Source organism: Amphiprion ocellaris, chromosome 12, assembly GCF_022539595.1.
Source record: "Amphiprion ocellaris isolate individual 3 ecotype Okinawa chromosome 12, ASM2253959v1, whole genome shotgun sequence".
NCBI classification, from domain to species: domain Eukaryota; kingdom Metazoa; phylum Chordata; class Actinopteri; family Pomacentridae; genus Amphiprion; species Amphiprion ocellaris.
In genome coordinates this window covers 31,119,114-31,140,136 of record NC_072777.1, presented here as the reverse complement: position 1 = coordinate 31,140,136, position 21,023 = coordinate 31,119,114, and the positions used below count along the sequence as shown (strand labels likewise).

The 21,023-nt window shown below is 37.2% G+C and overlaps 1 protein-coding gene across 2 annotated transcripts in view; it reads left to right on the top strand.

The window, feature by feature from the left end:
* The first annotated feature begins 211 nt into the window (after nt 1-211).
* LOC111569680 (1-phosphatidylinositol 4,5-bisphosphate phosphodiesterase beta-4) overlaps nt 212-21,023 on the top strand; it is a 109,510-nt gene continuing 88,698 nt past the window's right edge. For both annotated transcript variants that reach the window (XM_055015818.1, XM_055015817.1), the window contains exons 1-2: nt 212-551; nt 8,916-8,961. The gene's annotated coding sequence lies outside the window, so the exon portion shown is untranslated. The remainder of the gene's footprint in view (nt 552-8,915; nt 8,962-21,023) is intronic.

Below are 21,023 nucleotides of genomic sequence, written 5' to 3'. Positions count from 1 at the left end.
ATCTTAAAATCCAGGCAGTTCTTCTCTCTTTTTTTTTAAAGTTTTTATTAGTTAAAGATGACAGATATTGAATGCATCAATGAAGCCTGCAGCAGCCTGTTTCTGTGGGACGGCAGGGTGAGGAGGGGGAGTCTGTTTGTGAACGCATGGCGGCTACAGTAGTCAGCTGTTGGGGGAGGACGGAGGGGGGAGGAGCTGGAGCTGCTGGATGACTCACTCTGTCAACCTAAAGCGCACTCATTCACACACACACGCACGAGCATCCACGCGCGCGAGAGAGATAGAGACAGAGACGTGCACGGACGCGCGGGCACGCAGGAGGTGGAGGGAGCAAGCGAGCGGAGAGAGGGGCTCCTCATCAGCGCACCGGGGCCGTTCATTCTCCACTGGAGGGCGGCTGGTACAAGAGCACCGGGACGCTCCGGCAGCCGGGAGACGGGACACAGCAGCTGGAAGAGCCGCACAGAGACGCCCCCCGAGCAGCAGCATCTCTCTCTCTCATCTCCGGATTAAACCCCCTTCACCCCCGCGTCTCCTGCAACCGAAATCACGTAAGAAAGCTCCACTCTAACTGTCGCTGCGAATTTTTATGTTGTGAGGGTTTTTATTTATTTATTTTTCTTTTATTTTGAACGCCGGGGCTTTTAATTTAAACTCCATAATCCCGCATCCTCCCTGTCTCACACACACAGCTGGAGACGGTAGCTTGGTAGCTTGCTAGCTAGCTTAAAAAAAAAAAAAAAAAAAAGGTTAAACCGGACCTCGTTTTGAATTAACTCCCTGGTTTGGCTTCTCCTACGAGGTGAAAACCACACGACATGTGAGGTTATTTTAAGGCTGGAAACTTGACAGTAAAAGCTGGGGTTTAATTAATTATATTTTATTGTCGTTCGCCTCCAACCGGCGGAGGGAGGTTAGCCGGAGGAAGCTAGCAGCCGTAGCGGGACAAGAGCAGACGGCAGCCGGCCCATGAGCGGCAACAGTGGCCATAAAGTCAACTGAGTCACCGACACGCAGGCTGCCTGCCGCTTTATGGCTCGTATTTACACTGATTGTGGCTCAGTGCCGCCATATCTGCAGCCTGTTGACCTGTGAGACGAGTGTAATTAGTGCTAATGTTAATTTAATGTGCTGCATCCACAGACTGCTGCTGCTAGTCTGGTAGCTTCAGTGAATGTGGGGGCTGCAGCTGCCACATTCATCCAGACTGCAAGGTGTCATTGATCCACAACTTACAAAAATGCCCATTGTTAGTGTATGTTTAGTGTTTGTGTTTATTCAGGGAGATAAAAAGTGAAATATGTAAGATTTTGATGTTGCATCCTCCAACAAAAATAATGTTTTGGAGGTTTGCTCTGTCCAGCTGCATCAGATGAATAATCAGGTGTCATTAGATTCAGTGTGGAGACCTTGACATTGATTTTGATATTGTTTCGAGGTTAAATCAATATTACTTGGCTGTTATGAGGCTCTCCCATATTTTTTATTGAAGCGAACAGGGCTGCAGCGAACCACTTTTCTCGTTGTCGGTTATTTTCTCAATTAATCGATTAGTTCTCGGATCTGTAAAATGTCAGGATATAGTGAAAATGTCAGTTTGTGTTTCCTGAAGCCCAAATGATGTCCTTAAATGTCTCGTTTCGTCCACCACCCAAACATGTTCAGTTTACTATCACATAGAGCTGCAAGTCAGTTGATTTGAGTAGTTTTTAGAGAATAAAAAGGTCCCAGATGTGAATATTTTATGGTTTATTTGGACAAAACAAAGAAAGACATAATTTTTGTCATTTAGGTGAAGACGACATTGTTTTGGGGTAAATCAAAATCAGTTTGGTGCCAAGAGCTTCTCACATATTTATATTGAGTTGAATAGGGCTGCAACTAATCATTATTTTCATTGTTAATTATTTTTCTGATTAATCGATTGGTTTTTTGGTTTATATATCAACTTCTTGGTTAGAAAATAGTGGAAAATGTCAAAATTACGTCCTCAAATGTCTTGTTTAGTCCACAACCCAAAGATATTCGGTTTACTGATGTATAGAGCTGCAACAACTAGTTGATTAGTTGTCAGTCAATTGATTTGAATGTATGTACTTTTTAGGTCTAAAACAGTCTAAAATCTTAAATTTCAGCTTCTCAAACTTGCATATTTTCTAGTTTCTTATGGTTGTGGCCAAAACAAGACTTTTGAAGACATAATCTTGGGCTTTCATGAAACACTGATTGAAATTTCTCACTTTTTCTGACATTTTAAAGACCAAACATAGTTAAAAACAGTAATTGACAATGAAAATAATTGTTGGTTCCAGTGCATCTCTTGAAAAGTAGACCTTCAGCTAATGATTATTTTCATTGCTGATTATTTCCTTGATTAATCTGTTATCAAAACAAATGGACGTTAATCTAATAGTTAAGCTCTAATTGTTGTTGTGCTGCTGCTAGTCTGGTAGCTTCAGTGAATTTGGGAGCTGCAGCTGCTACATTCATCCAGACTGTAAGGTGTGGCTGATTGACTGTCGACTAGAAACATCTTTAAACATGTTCTGTTTTAGTGCATCGTTAATGTTGGTATTTAATCAGTGAGATAGAAAGTAAAACATCTAAGATTTTGGTGTTTGTTGTGTCCAGCTGCATGAAATGAATAATCAGGTGCGATTAGATTTCTGTTTGGAGACCTTAACATTGATTTTGACATTGTTTCGAGGTTAAATCTATATCACTTTGCTTTTTAGAGCTTCTCATATAATTTTATAGAGGAAACTAAACATTATTTTCATTATCGGTTATTTTCTGGATTGATCAATTAGTTTCTTGATCAATAGACTGTCAGAAAATGATGAAAAATGACAATCAGTGTTTCCTAAAGCCCCACTGACATCCTAAAATGTCATGTTTTGTCCATAAGATGTTTAGTTTCCCGTCATATACAGCTGCTGAGTAGTTGATCGATTGGTTTGAGTAATTTTTCAAAGAAAATAAGTCTAAATTCTCTGATTCCAGCTTCTTAAATGTGAATATTTTCTGTGTTATCTGGCTAAAACACAACAGATTCAGACTTCATCTGCATTGCATGGGCTTTCATAAAACACTGATTAATATTTGTCACCATTTACTGGCATTTTATAGTACAAACAGCTAATCTAGAAAATAACTGACAAGTTGTTTAATTAGTTGTCAGTAAATTGATTTGAGTAACTTTTTTGAGAAAAAAGTCTCATGTGAGTATTTTATGATTTCTTTGGCTAAAACAAAGAAACATAATTTTAATCATTTAGATGAAGACCTTGGCATTGTTTCGAAGTGAAATCAATATCAGTTTGCTGCCAAGAGCTTCTCACATATTTATATTGAATTGACTAGGGCACAATTAACCACTGTTTTCATTTTTGATTGATCAATTAGTGGTTATGGTCTCCAAAATGTCAGAAAGTTATGAAAAATGTCAATCCGTCTTTCCCAAAGCCCAAGATGATGAACATTGTAGGTGCCAAACTTGCATATTCTTATTAAGGTGAACAGGGCTACAGCTAACAATAATTTTCATTGTTGATTACTTTCTGTATTGTTTAATTACTTGTCATTAGTTCTTGGGTTTTTATTTCCTCTTCTTTTGTCGAAAAATTGTAAAATTGGTTCTTACAGCCCAAATGATGTCCTTAACTTGTCTTGTTTTGTCAGCAACTCAAAAATGTTCAGTTTACTGTCGCACATAGCTGCAACAATTAGTTGTCACTGTTACGCTTTGGTTAATTTTTTAAGAAAAATGTAAAGATTCTATGATTTCAGCTTCTTAAATTCGAATATTTTCTGTTTTTGTTCCTCCTCAGAGACAGTAAACTGAATATCTTTGGCTTGTGGACAAAACAAGACATGCTTTCATGAAACACTGATTGACATTTTTCACAATTTTCGTACACTTTATAATCTAAACAGCTAATCGAGAAAATAATCAACAGTAAAAATAATTCTTAGTTGCAGTGCTACTCACATTATAACTACATTTCAACTCTTAGACAAAATGCAGAGCTTCAACTAATGATTATTTTCTTTATTATTTATGTCCTTGATTAATGAGCCATCAGAATAGTTGGAATTTAATTTAATAGTTAAAAACTAATTCAATAATTGTTGTGTTGCTGCTTCAATGAATCATCCAGATGTTTGCATCCAGACTGCGAGGTGCCATTGATTCACTGTCAATGAGAAACACTCCATTTTAATATATCTTTTATGCCAGTATTTAATCAGTGAACGAATTAAGTGAATTGTTAAGATCCATTGTTTACAATGATTTTGGAGGAAAATTAGCGTTGGCTCTACACAGCTGCATCAAATGAATAGCAGATGTCATTAGATTTCAGTGTGGAGACCTCTTCATTGATTGTGACATTGTTTATAGGTTAAATCAATACCAGTTTGCTGTTAAGAGCCTCTCATATTTTTATTGAGGCGACTAGGGCTGCAACGAACCTTTATTTTCATTGTTGCTATTATTTTGATAAGGGATTAGTTCCCTCATCTGTACAATGTTAGAAAAAGGTGAAAAGGTTTATTAGTGTGTCCTCAGGCCCAAATTACATCCTCAAATGTTTGTTTTGTCCACAACCCAAAGACATTCATTTTACTGTCATATTAAGCTGCAACAGTTAGTTGATTAGCTGTTAGTCAGCTGGTTTGAGGAATTTTTATGAGGAAAAAAGTAAAAATTCTTAGATTCCAGCTTGTTCAATGAGGGTACTTTCTGTTTTTGTTCCTCCTCTGTGACAATAAACAAGACATTTGTCATCTGATCAGTATTTTTCACCATTTCCTAAATATATTTACTTTACTGATAGATTAGGAAAAACAACAGAAAATAGTCACATTTAAGGAGCTGAAACCTGACAACTTTTTTCCCCTTAAAAACTACTCAAACCAATGAATTGATAATCACAGTAGTTGGAGATTAGTTTGTTTATGACTTCCCAATTAATTGATTAATCGCTGTACAGCTATAAGGTGTCCTTGATTCATCCGCTGTCATAGCAACAGCAGAAAAATGAACTTAGAAAAACACTTTGTGTCCGTTTTATTGTCAGTGCCTAATTGGTGAGGATTGAGATGGTAAAATAATTAAGATTTTGCTGTGACATCCAGTAAATTAGCTTTGGAGGTTTGCTGTGTTCGCTGTGCACAGCTGCATCAAATGGATAATTAGATGTCAGATTTTAGAGTGGAGACCTTGACAGTGTTTCAAGGTCAAATCAATGTCAGTTTGCTGTTTGGAGCTTCTCACGTTTTTATTGAGTTGAATAGGGCTGCAACTAACCATTATTTTCCCTCTATTAAGTTATTTTAATGGAAAATTGTCTAAATTCTCTTTTTTTTTAACCTTTTGAATGTCAATGTTTCCAGGTTTCTTTCCTCCTCTGTGACAGTAAACTGAATATCATTGAGTTATCGACAAAACAAGACATTTGAGGATGTCATTTTAGGCTTTGGGAAACACAGATCGACATTGTTTTCTGACATTTTATGAACGAAACAGCTGATTGATTAATCAAGAAAATAATCAGCAATGAAAACACTGGTTAGTTGCAGTGCTACATAAAAACACAGACTTCCATTCTTGCAGCCGTGGGATTTTTCCGTTGTTGAATAACCAGTCAGTTATTTTTGTTCATTAATCAATTAGCTGTTTAGTTTTGTTTCCCAAAACCACGATGAACGATGTCTTGTTTGGTACAAAACCCCAAATATATTCAGTTTACAGTTATAGAGGAACAAGTAAAACAGAACATATTTACATTTAAGGAGCTGGAATCAGAAAATTTAGACTTATTCTGTTCTAAAAAGTTACTCCAACCGCTTAATCGATTAGCAGAATAGCTGGAGAATACAGGTAACAACAGGTAATTAACAACTAACTGATTAATTGTTGAAGATATTTTTCTGAGAACGTGATAATAAATGACACAACTGCTCAGTTTGACCAAGAGTCAAACAACAGGTTTCTGTTTTCAAAACCAGTTTTATCACACACACACAGGAGGTGGAGGGATATTTGTTCAGTAATAACTGGTGGGGAACTCTGTAGGCCTGTTTGCAGTGCAAATATCCCTTAACGCGTTATTTTCACCTGGCTTTGCAGTCACTAAAACTACATGATGACGGAGTGTTAACAAACATGTTGCATCAGCTAGAGCATGGCTGTAGGTATCTGCAGGAGTATCGTCCCCGCAATGTTTAGAAAATATGGGATAAAGACATGAAAGAAGCAAAGTATTTTAATTTTGAATAACAGCTATAATGTTACTGAGTTTTGTGCTTTCTATCTACCACAAATTGATGGAGAAAAGGTATGAATTTGTTCATAAAAATGTTCCAAACGTTTCCCGTGAATTCTACACTGATGATCTACAGTAATCCACCTGTTCTCACCAACTTGTTCTGTCCATATGAGCCTTATTTTGCAGTAGAACTCCATTTTCTCCTTGCAAACTACAGCACAGGTGTGTTTGGATGCTCTGTAAATGCATTTCTCTCGGTGTCCTTTCAGTCAGAGCCCACAGAGTGTCTCTATTATTGTAAATAAAATCCCACAAGGTCGTCTCCCACTCCTCTGTTAAAACCGTGTCCTCTGCCACCTGCTAAAGATCGCCACCGTTACGTAAAGAAACGCATATTTGGCTCCAGCGTGTTGACTTTGCCACATGATTGTTTCAGTGGTGATTACAGAAGCAAACATTACTCTCTCTCGCACAATAACAATCCCTTACCTGTGGCTTAAACCCACTGTGAAGCATTTTGATGAATAGAGGTGGACTAAGAAGCTTAAAGGCTAACTGAGGGTGTGCAGGTGTTTTATTATTTTCTTTTTTTAAACCAGATGACATTGTGAGTGTCTTTAGTGCACTCAGTGGTCAGAGAAATTATTTTTTTTATTGTTAGGGAGGAGCGACACAGGACAGTGCTGCATGTTTATCTGCTAATAGGATGTCTGCACGATCTGGGCTTTGGTGATAATCCTTGTTATTTTTGTAAATACTGTACTGTGATACAGACTGTTGGCCATTATTAGTAATTTTAGTGATCTGAAGAGCTAAAAATTGACTATTTGATCTTTACTTTTAAAATCGGGCTTGAAAAAATTCTGTGCTTTTTCATTTTGTTATTCTGATAGATGTTGGGTGCACGTTATCTCCAAACTTCCAGCTGGTTTTAAAATACTGTAAGTACAAAGTGTGTACTGCTACAAATGTGTAGCACGTAAATGTGCAGTGTAGGCAGTAGGGATGCAGTTTAGTTTTGCAGTATTGTTTAATATCGATGCAATGCAGGCAGCCAGAATAAGTGTATATTTGCTGCTCATAGAGGCAACCAACTAGAACTGCAACAATTAAACTACTAAAGTCTAAATTCTGTGATTCCAGCTTCTGAAATGTGGTTATTTTCTGGTTTCCTGCCTCCTTTATGACAGTAAACCTGGGTTGTGGACAAACAAGACATTTGAGGATGTCTTCTCAGGCTTTGGGAAATGCCGATCAACTTTTTTCAACATTTTTTGACATGTTATACACCAAACTACTAACTGATTCGAGAAAATGCAATACTGACAGTGAAAATAACTGTTATTTGCGGGCATACTTTGGTTGAAGTCCTGTTTTGCTGGTCACAGTAACTAGACAATAATTAAAATTTTCATAGTTATGTGGTCTAAAATATGTCGCTGCTTAATGCAGGACAAATGAAAATGATGATTTCTGTCTCAAAGATACAACTACAGGTCATTTCCAGGACTTTTCGTCTAGATTTTGCCATACAGCTGGCAGTTTTTAACAAGAAATTGTCATTCTATAATAAGAATATTTGATACAGCTCATGTTGTTCATCCCATTTTTCCACATTTTGAGCAGATTAGTGCTGCATCTAATGATTAATTCCTTTTAATATGTCAGTTAATTTTTCATTCACTGACCAAGCCCAAGATGACAAATGTCTTGTTTTGTCCTCAACCCAAAGAAACTAGAAAGTATTTACATTTAAGAAGCTGGAATCTGAGAATTTCGACATTTTCTATTTAGGAATTACTCACACTAATCGCTTAATCTTTGCAGCTCTAATAAAGAGACTGTGCCTATAATAAAGAAGAGGGAAAGTAAAACATTTCAAAAGTCTGCACACACATCATGTCTAGTGTTTAGTTTCAGGTTGACTGAGCTGCAGCCGCAGACAACAGTTTGATTAGTCAGTGTTGTCTTCTGGGATGTTTGTAGTTCAGTGCTGAGGTTGAGTGTAGCTGTGAGGCTTGGTACAATGAAAAGGAAACTCTGTTTTTCTCTGTACATCTTCACAGCAGCATGCTTGCCAACATTATATTGATTTGCTCGGAGGTTGAAGGTTTATTCTAGCGGGACTTAAGTTGGAATCCATCCCGATCCACCACGATCGCTTGTCGAGGTCTGGCGTGCTCCCTCGCTCATTTCCTCTCTTATTTATTCAGCTCTTTAATATTTTGGAGGTCTAGATTAGCTTCATCCGATTGTATCTGTTTGTTTTAATGTGCAGCTTCTTTTCACGTCAGCCTCGACAAAGTTGTGGATGTTTTGACACCTTGCAAGGAGATCTGTGAATGCAGCCAGATGGATTGACAGACAAAGCGGCTTGAAACAGCGACTGACAGCCTCGTAGTGTTGCGGCGGTATGGTGAGAATATGTTAAATCGCAGCGCTCAACATGTCTGCCCTTCATGTTTTCCTTGGCAGAACAGTAGTGGGATGTGCTCGTCTCTCTGTGTGCCTCTATCTCAGCTCCTGCCCTTCCTGCTGTATAACTGGGTTTTAGACCTCAGCCAAATAAGTCCAGATTCTTGCCTTTGGTGATTTATGAAATTTTCTCCCCTTCTTACCGTATGTCCTTTTTTGTCTCTGCAGGCTGAGACATGAGCTTCTCCCGCTGAACGTTATTGATGCTGAACTGGTGAGTTTTGGAGATGTTCGCTGCCAGCGATCTCTGCAGCAACACACATTTCATCTTCTGCTGGGGTTATTTTTACTCAGTACTACTTAGGTTAACCCTCTGAACCCCAAGCTGTTTGGTCCTGTCACGCTGGGCTCAATATTCATTGTAATGTATAGTCCTTCACTTCTACGGAAACATCATTGCTAGAAGCCGAGAGAAATAAAAAAAATCCATTTGTATTGCATAACTTAGCTACATTACCATAAATTGTAAGATTAGGAAGAGTGAAAGTTGAATTTCTTTGATTATTTGTTTCACAAAAAAATAAAAATGCCCAAAATGGAGCTTCCACATGCTATAGATACTTAACTATTTACATTTTTCCAACTTTTACAAAGTAGGCATTTTTCTCACTACTCTGCACATCTCCAGAAAGATATTTCACCATGCAGAATGTATCTTACAACATTTTTGAACCATGCCACATTTATATTTTTAATCCAGTATGTTTTGTTTTATCTAATTTGTTTCCGTATTTGTCCTCTCCTTGCTCCATGTCAACACAACCTGCAATTCTGCTGTGTATTCACTGAATTTTTGTCACTTGATTGTTTATCACAGCTGAGTCAAATTTGGCTTCTCGGTTGCGCCAAGGACTGCAGAATTTTTTTTATTTGACAGAATCTGGTGCTAATGTTTTATTTTTGGCAACTTTTGGTGACTTGTGAAATGTGCCATAATTTGAAGCTTAGATTTGGTTATATTTCAGACTGAACTAGTTTTACTACATGATATCTTTAGGGACTGTCTGAAAGTTGAAAATCAGACAGGTCATTTGGCTTTTATCGTTTCCTGGTCTGATAAATTGTGTAATTTTGTTGAATTTTTAACAATAGTATGCGCTGTGTTTAGTGTTCAGAGGATTCATAACTACCTGGTTGCAACTGTTGGAAAAAGACTATTTTCCTAGAATTCAGTTCTCTTCAATATTAGTGTCTTCTTTCTAGAGCATCTGGTTCATGATTGCATATTAATAACTTAGCCTGGATTAAATCAGTTGATGAAAATGTATGCATATTGTAACGTACAGCCTCATCCGGGCGCTTGGTTTTTACCTGACAGGTTATGTAATCTCAGTATTTAATCTAATGTGCTTCTATGGGGAAACCAAAAATGAACAGCCAACAAAAAACGAGAGGAATGATAAGGTTTGCCTTACGTCTATATATTGAGCACAGAGATCTACCTGGATTTTTTTTTTTTTTTTTAAGTTGTCTTTGAGGCCTCATGAGAGAATACAGACGCATTTTCCTCCAGAGCATTCCACATTTCAAACACGCTGCACCGAGATCTGGATGCAACAGACATTTTATTGAATTTGTGCTGAATGATGAAAGCAAGAGGCCTAATTCTTCACTGTGTCTTTCTCACAAGAGTGATGCTCAGCGTTCACCAATGCACTGCCAGACATCACTCATTGATAAGTAGGTTGCATAGCTGCTGTTTGCTGCTGGATGCTCTCTTGTGCTGAACCCGACACCGTAATGGAGCTGAGATGTGATTGCTCTCCGTAATATGTTGTGTATTAATGACGTAATCTGCATTATTAATGTAATGTGTAGTATGAAGGCTGCCTGTTGGCGGTGCCTGATTAATTTTCATATGGTGCGAGCTTTACTTTCATAGAGGAGAGAGGTGTACATTTTCATTATGCCATAATTATATTTTTTCCTGGAAAGCGGCCGGTGAGTGACGATGAATAGGAACAAACTATTAGAATGCTGTTGGGGTGCAGCTGTTGTTTTAAAAAATGAAATGTCGTAGATTTAGTTTAACAACATGAGTTTAGCAGAATAGCTTGAAGCTTACGTGTCCCACTTGCATGTTTTGCTTTTTGAGAGTGTTCTGTTTAACTTTTTTGTGTGTGTAAAATCTGCAAAGCCCAAAGTTCACAGCAAAGGGAGTCATTCTCTAAAGAATACACTAATAATTAGCTGCCTGAAACACCTCGTTTAAAGTCCAGGAGATGCTTCCTTTGCTTATCTATGTCGTCATGTAACACATTTGTATAATTTCTACTTAGTGGCTAGTTTAGACTCCCCATTATTCCCTCCTTATGCGAGACCTACGTCCCTATACTCGTAGATTTGGAGTTACTAACCAACTTTACCTGGTTTTGGTCAGATCAGCCGACCAGTCAGAGCACATTGGGCTTTCCCAGAGGTGGGTCTTAAGAGACGTGGACTAAAACAGTGTTTCAGACAGAAGCTGCGAGGAGCTGCTGCAGCAATGTACAGAATTAGAAAAATGTGTTTTTTGAACAATCTTCTAGTAGACCCCAAAAAATATATTTAGGAACCTTTAAAATTTGCATCATATAGAATCTTTCCGTAAATTCTGTATTAAGATCACATACACCACAAAATTTGCTCATTATCATTCATGAATATGCTAAGATTACCTTTGCTTACTTTTGTAATGTCAGCTTACTATTGGCTTCTCTCTTGATTAGATATATTTGTATGTCGTCACTGCACTGTGTAGTAAGACAGTACAAGCTCAACAAAGAATACATACAGTTCCTTCAGCAAAAATACACTGGTAGTCATGTTTGTAGCTTAAATTAATCTTAAGTTATTACCCCATTATCTTTTCACTGTATTTAATACCACTTGTCACTGTATGGTTGTTTGTTTTTGACAGTTTTTACTCAAATTTAGGATTGTATCACATCATAGATATCGATGTACAATAGAGTGACAACAAATAATGAACTAGTAGACTAATATATTAATCTCCAACTAATTTTATCATGGACTAGTCAGTTTGCGCAACTTTTAAAAGAAAAAAAAGGCTACATTTTCTATTTCCAGCTTCTTAAATGTAAATATTTTCAGTTTCTTTCCTCATGTATGACCATAAACTGTCCTCTTTCTAGGCAGTGAGGACATAGGTCATGTGACTCAGTTAAGTGATTGTGGTTCAGACTATAAAGTAATATACAACAATAAACATAATATGCCGACAAATCAGTGACACAAGCGTCAAATTACCAACATTGTTCATAGTTGGACTGTATTTGACAGAAGATCCTTTGTCCAATAAGAATGTCTGTCACACTGTACTTATATAATAGAGCTTTTCTGAATGAACTGACTCGTCTAGGTCAGTGTTCTCTCCTATAAAAACTAGAAAACCCCAGATCCAGTGCTAGCAGCGGTCGTGCATGAGCGTATCTTGTACCAGGAGCAGTGTCAACAGCAGCAGAGTCAACACACCTAAATTTCCACTGCAAATGTTTGCATGGATCCAGCAGCCTGAAATGTTGTCCTTCCCTCAGCTGCATTTTCAGACCTTGACATTCATCGAATTTATGGATGTGACAGTCACTGGAGGCTGCAAAGGAACTGTCACTTTCAAAGGAACTGCATCATTAAATGTAATGCAGTAGTAGGAAGAAAATGGTTCCTTCCTAAATGGCCATAAATAATAGTTTATTGTACATTTAAACCTGTTGAGGCAGCTTGTCAGCATTGGCATTTTAAAAAAGTAAAGGAGGGCAGGTATTTTGAGTATATATTAGATTTATTTTTGGATATTACATTTGTGCAAGTTAAGTGTTAAGAATACTGCTTTATTGTCATTAACCGTCTGAATTTCTGTCGCGTTTTGCTCACTGTGTGCTTGTTTTTAAGCACAATACAAAGTTCAGCAGCTCCATGGAAACAGCACAACCATGACTGGAAGTAGAGAGAATGCAGAAATGTCTTTTTTGCAGTATAAGGCAGTTAAAATGCCGTAAATCATCAAAAAGAAAAAACAAGTCCCCACCGGTGTTGCCAATCCTAGAAAAAATATTTTACAAATTTTGGATTTTTTACACTACTCTGCATATCACCTGTAGAAAGATGTTTCTCTGTGCAGAATGTGTCTTCCACTAACTCACTCTTCTACCACCTTTCACTTTCATGCTGCAGTTATTTTATTGATCAAGTATATTTTATTTTGCTTTTAATTTCCCTCTCTGCTCTGTTTATATCCAGTCTGCATTTCAGCCGAACAGTCACATCATTTTTACCACGTGATAGTTGGCTTCAGCTGAGTCAGTCATGGTCTCTCAGTTGTGTCAAGGAACATAGATTTATTATTTTTTATTACAAATTTTGAAACAAGGCATTCAGAACAACATGATTTTGAAGCAAGATCACATTTTAAAGCCTGGATTTGGTTAATTTTCCAGATGGAAGTGCATGACACACCTGACTTATTCACGGAAAGTTGTAAATCCATTAATTATTTCTGTGTTTACAGTTTTTGGCTCTGATAAATGATGTGATTTTGGCAATATTTTATTTGAGAAGATAATATGCCTTTCAAAGTGCTGGTAATAGGGTTGAGAGTGTTGGTAATATCGCTTATCAAGTTTATCGGACAAGTAGTCAAACTGTACTTTGGTTTGAATTATTTTATTTTTCCATTTGAAGAACATAATATTAACAGATCAGGCATAATTATCAAAGTTGTGACATGCACTTTTCTAAGATATTATGAGAGGCACTTTCTCATCGTTGATGTTTGGTTCTGCTGGTCTGGGACAGTGGTGACAGGCTCAGTAAACCTCTGCACTGATAAACCAGTCAGCTTCAAATACAGGAGTAGCTCATCACAATCAGACCTTTACTGGTGCACATGTTGTAGATTACAAAGATAGACGTGAGAATCTGTGTAAAGAAAGACAGATCAATGATGAGGGAGTGTGTCTTCACTACAAGGGTAAGTGTGGCTGGAGGCTGAATATCATGACGGGGGTATTCTCTGCAGACTCTCAGCCAGCAGCAGCAGCAGCAGGACAAAGAGGGAGTGAGAAGATGAGTGAAAGCAAAGCAGAGAGGGAGACGCTCACTCTCACACCAGCAGATGGGAACCACAGCGATCAAGTCAATATTTACACTTTCCTAACAAAAAATTGGCAGCATTAGCTTAGCTGATTCAGTAGCAGGCGGCAGGAGTATCCTGGTTCGTGTGAAAGAGGCTTCGAGGAGTAAAAACAACACTTCAGTGATAATGATTGTAGCTTGGCTACAACTGCCGGCTCTAAAAATACACTGGGACCAGCCCTCCCCTCTCTTTTGTTGAGTGCACACACGCTCGCAATGTGCACATTCACTTTACCCATGGCTCAATCCACTGCGGGGACACATGTGAACGCAATTTGCACTTCCAATTAAACTGTCGACCTTCGTTCCAGAATGCAAAACTTGATTTTGGTACCATCCTCTCCTGGATAGCTATTATTGGCCCTGCTGGGTAATAATAGAGAGGATCAGGCTTCAAAACACACTGCCGAGGATCATTGAAGTCAGCAAAATTAATACACTTATCAGTGTCAATATTTGAGGTGGGAAATTAGACATTTCAGAGATGGATTTGGATTCATGTGTGTTTTGTTCATGACAAATGCAGTGCAGGTTATGATTTTGGTAGATGGAGAAAAATAAATCAATGCTGGTTGCTGGATAAGTAACTACTTTCAGTGTTTTCTAATCAACAAAGTTTGTGTGTTTGTGATGGCATGCAGATCATTCACACTAAGTTAGAGAGCACTGTGAAAGAAAAAGTTCAGCAGGATGCATCATTCTAGGGTTAGCCTGAAGCGTCCTGCTGAGTCTGTAACACATGACTCGCTGAGCAGATCAGTTGACTTGATAAACAGCAGGAATGTTGCTTCTTCCTCTTTTCTACAGCGCTGCTCTTGTCTGTCCTGGAGAACAGGGAGAGATGGCGTGTAGTTGTATTATTTATATTGTAGGGTGTGGACACAGATCTGTTTAGGTTTGGCAAGTAGCAGCTATGGTTTGTGCGTCTGCAAAAAAATGGATCTGAGGCCTTTAAAGCAATGTAAAAATGACTGTGTAGATAGTATATGCCAGAAGAGCATCTTTAATCAGCCCACTACTGTACAAGATAACAACCCCAAGCAATTATGTAACATTTAACAGCTGAGCTTATCAGCTAAGTTGAAATGCAGAGCACAGAGCATGGCACAATTGTCTCTCTTTTTTTTGTTTTGTTATTATTGACTTGCGTAATCTAATGGCTGCAAGGGAATGCCTGCTTTTATGCAGACATCCCAGAGTCGAACAGCATTAAGTATTTAATATAGGCTTAATTTGTCTTTATTTACTTTACGTTTTAAAAGACACAGTGAGCTTTAATTGCGTGTTTTGTTTGGTGAAGCTTATTTTAGGATGCATAAAATACAAACTAAGCAGGAAAACAAACTTATTTTGTTATAAACACACAGTAAAAATGGTTCCCTCTCACATGGATTTCCAAACCACTGCCAGAGATTTGTCAAAGGGCTCCATCCATTTTTCATTAGACACTTCTCACATGTCATTTAAACAAACCTCTGGATGAAGCTCATGAATCCATTAAAAGGCTTTCATAACAAACTGTGGAAGTAATGCAAAGTTTAGAAAAGTGTCAAAATCAAAGCACATTTTAAGAGGAGGGTTGTAAATCTTCCTTTGGCAAATGCTAAGAGACATTTTTTTCTTAAGAGATGCTATGACAAAGAATAGGAAATAAGATATTCTGTATATGTCATAGATTTTATATACAGTTATTTCAAGCTTTACCTACTTAAATCTGAAGTTTGGTACTCAGGGAAAAGCTTCAGTAGCAGCTTCAACATGCTTCATCTCCCTTTCCCATTAGTGGCTCCTTTGTACTTTCATCTGCTACATGAAAACAGTATTTTTTTTTTTTTTTTTTTTAACTCTGTACCTGGAATATAGTGCATGACTGAAGAAGTGCCATCAAGTCTTGAAGTAAAAGAGTATAAAGTAATAACTAAAGTAAATATTAATGACAGTAGTGAAGTGACCAGGCTCCAAACTAAATTTATCTTTCCTAGCTGTATTAAAATAGACTTAGTCATTTTGTTAATGCAGCTCCTGCTGATGGACATGTTAATTTAATTGCCAGTCCAGCTGCTGTAGTTTGAAATGCACAATCGGTAGAACTTTTGTATGAATGGTTTTATTATAGTGCAAAATAAAGAAGAATTGTTGCAGTTATATTTACCTGAGCCCTTGAATTACAAGCCCCTTTCAGGCATGCGCTTGAAAAAGTAATTTTTTAACTTTAAATAAACCCGCAAGTTCACTTTTGCAGAAGCGATGATGGCAATCTAACATTATATTAGATATGTCTAGCAGGTTACTTGTTCGTTTTTTAAGCCACATAGTCGGATTTTTGGTGCTGGTGCTGATTGTTAAGGAGTGTGTGATAAGTTCTGTAGATTGTAGATTCTCACTGAAGGCATAAAAGTCAAGAGAATGCCAAGAGTGTGCAAAGCAGTAATCAAAGCAAAGGTTGGCTAGTTTGAAGAATCTAAAATATAAAACATGTTTTGACTTATTTCACACTTTTTTCTTTACTACATAATTCCATATGTGTTCATTCATAGTTTTGATGCCTTCACTGAGAATCTACAACGTAAATAGTCATGAAAACGAAGAAAAACCATTAAACGAGAAAGTGTATCCAAACTTTTGACTGTTAGTGTATGCACACATTCAGTATGTTGGAGTAATATTAAATCTCGGATCTCAAAATAAATATTCGGATACCACCGTTTGGATATTCGGGTCCAGCCCTAGAAGCAGGGTTCCTTCAATATCTCCAGAGTTCCTTGATGTTCTCCTAATTCTGAGAGAAAGTTGTGTGAGCCAGGTACTAGAATATGATTATCCAGCGAAATATTAAAAATTTCAATCCCTACAACTACAGTCCTGGTTCATTTGGTGACACCCGCGTTTACTGTGTTAACAGGAAGTTCAGCTTAATGCTACAGCACATACTCTACCAGCCTCTACTTTGTCAAATAAAACACAGCAAAGGAACTGGTGCATCTTTATGCAGCACAAAAAGACATATTCATGTTATTGTTATTAAGTAGTCGATATAAAAGATAATTGCAACCACAATGTGGTTTCATGCTGCACACAGTATGAAGAGTTTTCTGCAGAGAAGGGTTACCTCTATGGAGACTGGAAGTGAATGATCAGTCAGTGTGATTGTGGGCCAAATAAATGTATGTCCTGTGTTGTCTTCACAATAAAAAAACACTCTATATTGTACTAGTTGAGTCCTTTTAATGTAAACTAGCAGCAGTGGTAGAGTGAGCAGTAACCAGTGAGGCAGATATCAGCAACATAAAATTGAAAACATTCATGCTCACTTACATTGATGTGTTGTTTCTTGTTGATGACTAGCGTGTGTAAATATATGCTTTTTAGTCGGGCGTGGAAATGGTCCACTGCTAATACATTTCAAACAATTAGGTTGCTAGTTCTTGTCTACATTCTCATGTATTTAAAAAAAAAAAAAAAAAGATGCAACAATTTGCATCAGTCTTGTTATATCAACAATATTAAGTTGGTGCAATTACCAACATAATGTTAACCCAATCCATGAACATATTGTTTACATGTTTTATCTGAATGAAAAAATAGATTGTTTATTTTGCAACCATGTGTTTGATTAAGTGGTGAGAATGAAAGACTTTCTGGAGTGTAGAAACACAGGACTCTTCCACAGAATGTAAGAAGCACATGTGTTTAAAGTTTGACCACCAGTTTCAATTATTTTAATTGCTATGTCCACCATTTTGCTATGGATTTTAATGCTATAGTATCCATCAGCATCAGCTGACATTGTCATGGAAAAGAACCCAGTCAGAAACATGATTAACAACCCAAAACTTAAAAAAGAACCAATTTAAACTCCAGGGCTTGAAAGAAAGCCAAAACAGAAGTGCCCAAAACTGCAGTTCCCTGAATGTCCACTTTACGCTGGCTTGAAAGGCGAGTCAATCCCCGTAGACATACATACATACATACATATATACATATATATGTATATATATATATATATATATATATGTATATATATATATATATATATATGTATATATATATATATATATATATATATATATATATATATATATATATATATACATATACATATACATATATATATATATATATATATACATATACATATATATATATACATACATATATATATATACATATATATATATACATACATACATACATACATACATACATACATACATATATATATATATATATATATAAACATAAGTGTGTGTGTGTATGTATGTATGTAATTTTTGCACCAAAATATTCCTGTATGTAGTAAAACTTGCTAATACGAAATGTAAAGGTCTTGAACAGGGAATCGGAAGCCACATTTCAATGTAAGAGGATGTTTAAGGATAATAATTTCACTAACATCAGAGTATGAGAGAACTAAGTCATCTCTCTCGCTTTTAATAATAACAGAACATTTTATTTGATGCCGCCTTTCATAGCATTCAAGGTCACCTTACATCACATAAAATCTTTTTGTGTGTGAATTGCTGCTTCACCTGCAATGATTGTTTTATTTGAGCCCGAGTCATAATGGATTATTTATATAACAAAGACCTAAGTGTGAAAGACAGACAAAAGTGTTGCAGATTCAAAGTCTGAAGTAATACTGAATTCCACAACGTTGTGCAGACACTCTCCCTGCAGTGTTTCATGTCATACCAGCACAAATTACGCCGCATAATAGCTATCAGTATTGGCTGAGGTTGAATGGCTTCCCGTCATTGGTCCCTGCTAATGTAATCCACTAATTAGCTGCACAATGGTGGCTCTCCCTGTGTGTGCAACAGAGACCCAGGCCTAATTTTGTCCTTGTTAAAGACAGTCGTCCATCATTCTCAGAGGCCAAAAAGCACCGATGCTCTCTGTGTGTTGTCTCTCTGAGTCACTGAGGAGAAAAAAACCCTCCCTCTCACCTTTTCTCTCTGCCTGGATTTCACTCTTTCTCCTCGGCCCTCAGGGAGTTGGCTTCTGACAGCATCGCACGGAAAAGATAAAATTGAAAAGTCAAAGTGTATGTGAAATGTTTTGGTGTCTGTGCATCCCTGTCTTTGTCTGCTCGCCTCGCTCTCCTCCTCCATTGTTCTCTGCCATCTCTCAGGACGCCTCTCCTTTTGTCTTTGCCACCTATTTCAATTTCACCCACGTTCCATTGAGCAGACCGTAAGAAAGAGCGATGTTTCAAGGTATTCGTGGCATTCAAGCAAAAGCTGGCACTGGTCTATTGGTTGGTTTTGTAGTTAAATATGTATCTGTCAACAAAAAAAAAAAAAAAAGAACACCATAAATACTTCTAGAGCTCTGGGTGACTCACCACCGCATTGGCAGGAATATCATCAGAGAAAATGAATGGTGCTTGTATGGATTTCAAGTCATCACAGTTGGGGGTTGACCAATATTTTTTTTTCAGTGTTGATACAGACTGTCCAACCCACTAAATTGCATCTCTATACAACTAAACTTTATTCTCAGCTTTGAGGGAATGCATTTTCATCTCAAAATGAATGTAATTCCCCACTTGTGACATTGGAAAAGATGTCCAGTTAGAAGGATCATCAATTGGATTTTCACCAAGAAGACTACGGCTTATGTCCTCTGACAGACGAGAGACTTGCAATCTTGGACTTCAGTTTTGTTTTCGCTTCACTTTCTGGCAGACACCAGTGGCTTGATTAAGTATAGGCACCTAAATTACTACATGTTCTTACACTGTTAAAGCTTCACCTCCAATTTCTGGGTTACCTGGGTAACAAGTCCCATCCAATGTAATGTATGATTGGTGATGTGAAAAAGAACAACAATAATGCAGTAAAATAATTGGGAAAGATTCATTGATTGCACAGACAAAAGCAAATTGTTGAGCCAACCCTCTTAGAATTAGGGGTTGACAAGGAACCCTGGGGGTAGTTACAGAACCTTGTTTGCTTTGGAGCTTCCCTTAGTTCAAAGGGGAGTTCCTGTGGTTCTGGGGCTTTTTGTCAGTAAATTATGGCGTTCTTTTGAACAGGCTACTGGAGATATCAGTGTAACAATTTGTGCAAATTGGAATCTTATCTGACTTTCTGTCAACAGATTTCTTACTTCTTCCCATTTTATTTTGAGAATATCAACACTATTGTCTAATATTATTTGTAATGTCTGAGGGTAAAAAAAATCCACTATAGTAATACTACATATAATGCTAATTATAATAATGAGTTCTTAATGGAACTCCGAACCTTACAGAACAGTCATTCATTTGAAGAACTTCTCTGGGTTTCCACAAGTTTCTCAGGGAACAGCTTTAAACTCAAACTGTTCCTCCACAATCACATTCATCAGGAACCCCAGAAAGAGTACAAATACTAAGACAACAAAATGATGTTTAGGATCTAACAAGAAATGCAAAAGCAGCAGCAAAAGTGCATTATGTAGTACAGTATGGTGTATATACAGTATGTGTCAGTATAAACAGAATTAACTGCATGGGCAGTGGTATTAACACATTAATATATGAATATAATAGTTGTGAATACAATGTAAGGTAGAAGTAAGGTGGTTTAAACAGTAACAATGCTATAGGTACCATTTGTATATAATGTATCAAGACGTGTTGAAAAAATATTCAATATGTTTATGTTACAGAGATGCAGAATCGGCAGTAAACATTAAAAAAATCACTTGTAAAAGTCACACATTCTAGGAAATTAACAGATTCTTGCTGCAAGTTAATTGCTACCACAGAGGTCTGAATGCTAAATATTAAGCTCTTGTCGATATAGTCAGTTAGCTCTTGGCACAAAGATTAGAATCTGGCATGCAGTAGCTTCCTAGAATTAGGTTGACAATCAGACTAGACGTAATAATAATCATAATAACGTTATTCATATGGCAACTTTAGTAAACAAGGGCTTTTTTACTGAGGAAACAAAGACAGGGAACCCACAAGGCATCATAACAGGACAGTTAAAACAAGAGAGCAACAGATAGAAAAATGCGAACTAAGTCTAGAAGACTTATGTTTTAGGCAGTTTTTTTTTTTAAAGAAGTCAGTGATTCTACATCCTTATCTCCTCAGGAAGGTCAAATCCAAGCTGCCCTGGTGGTGAAAGCACCTTTAGATTTCATACTTGA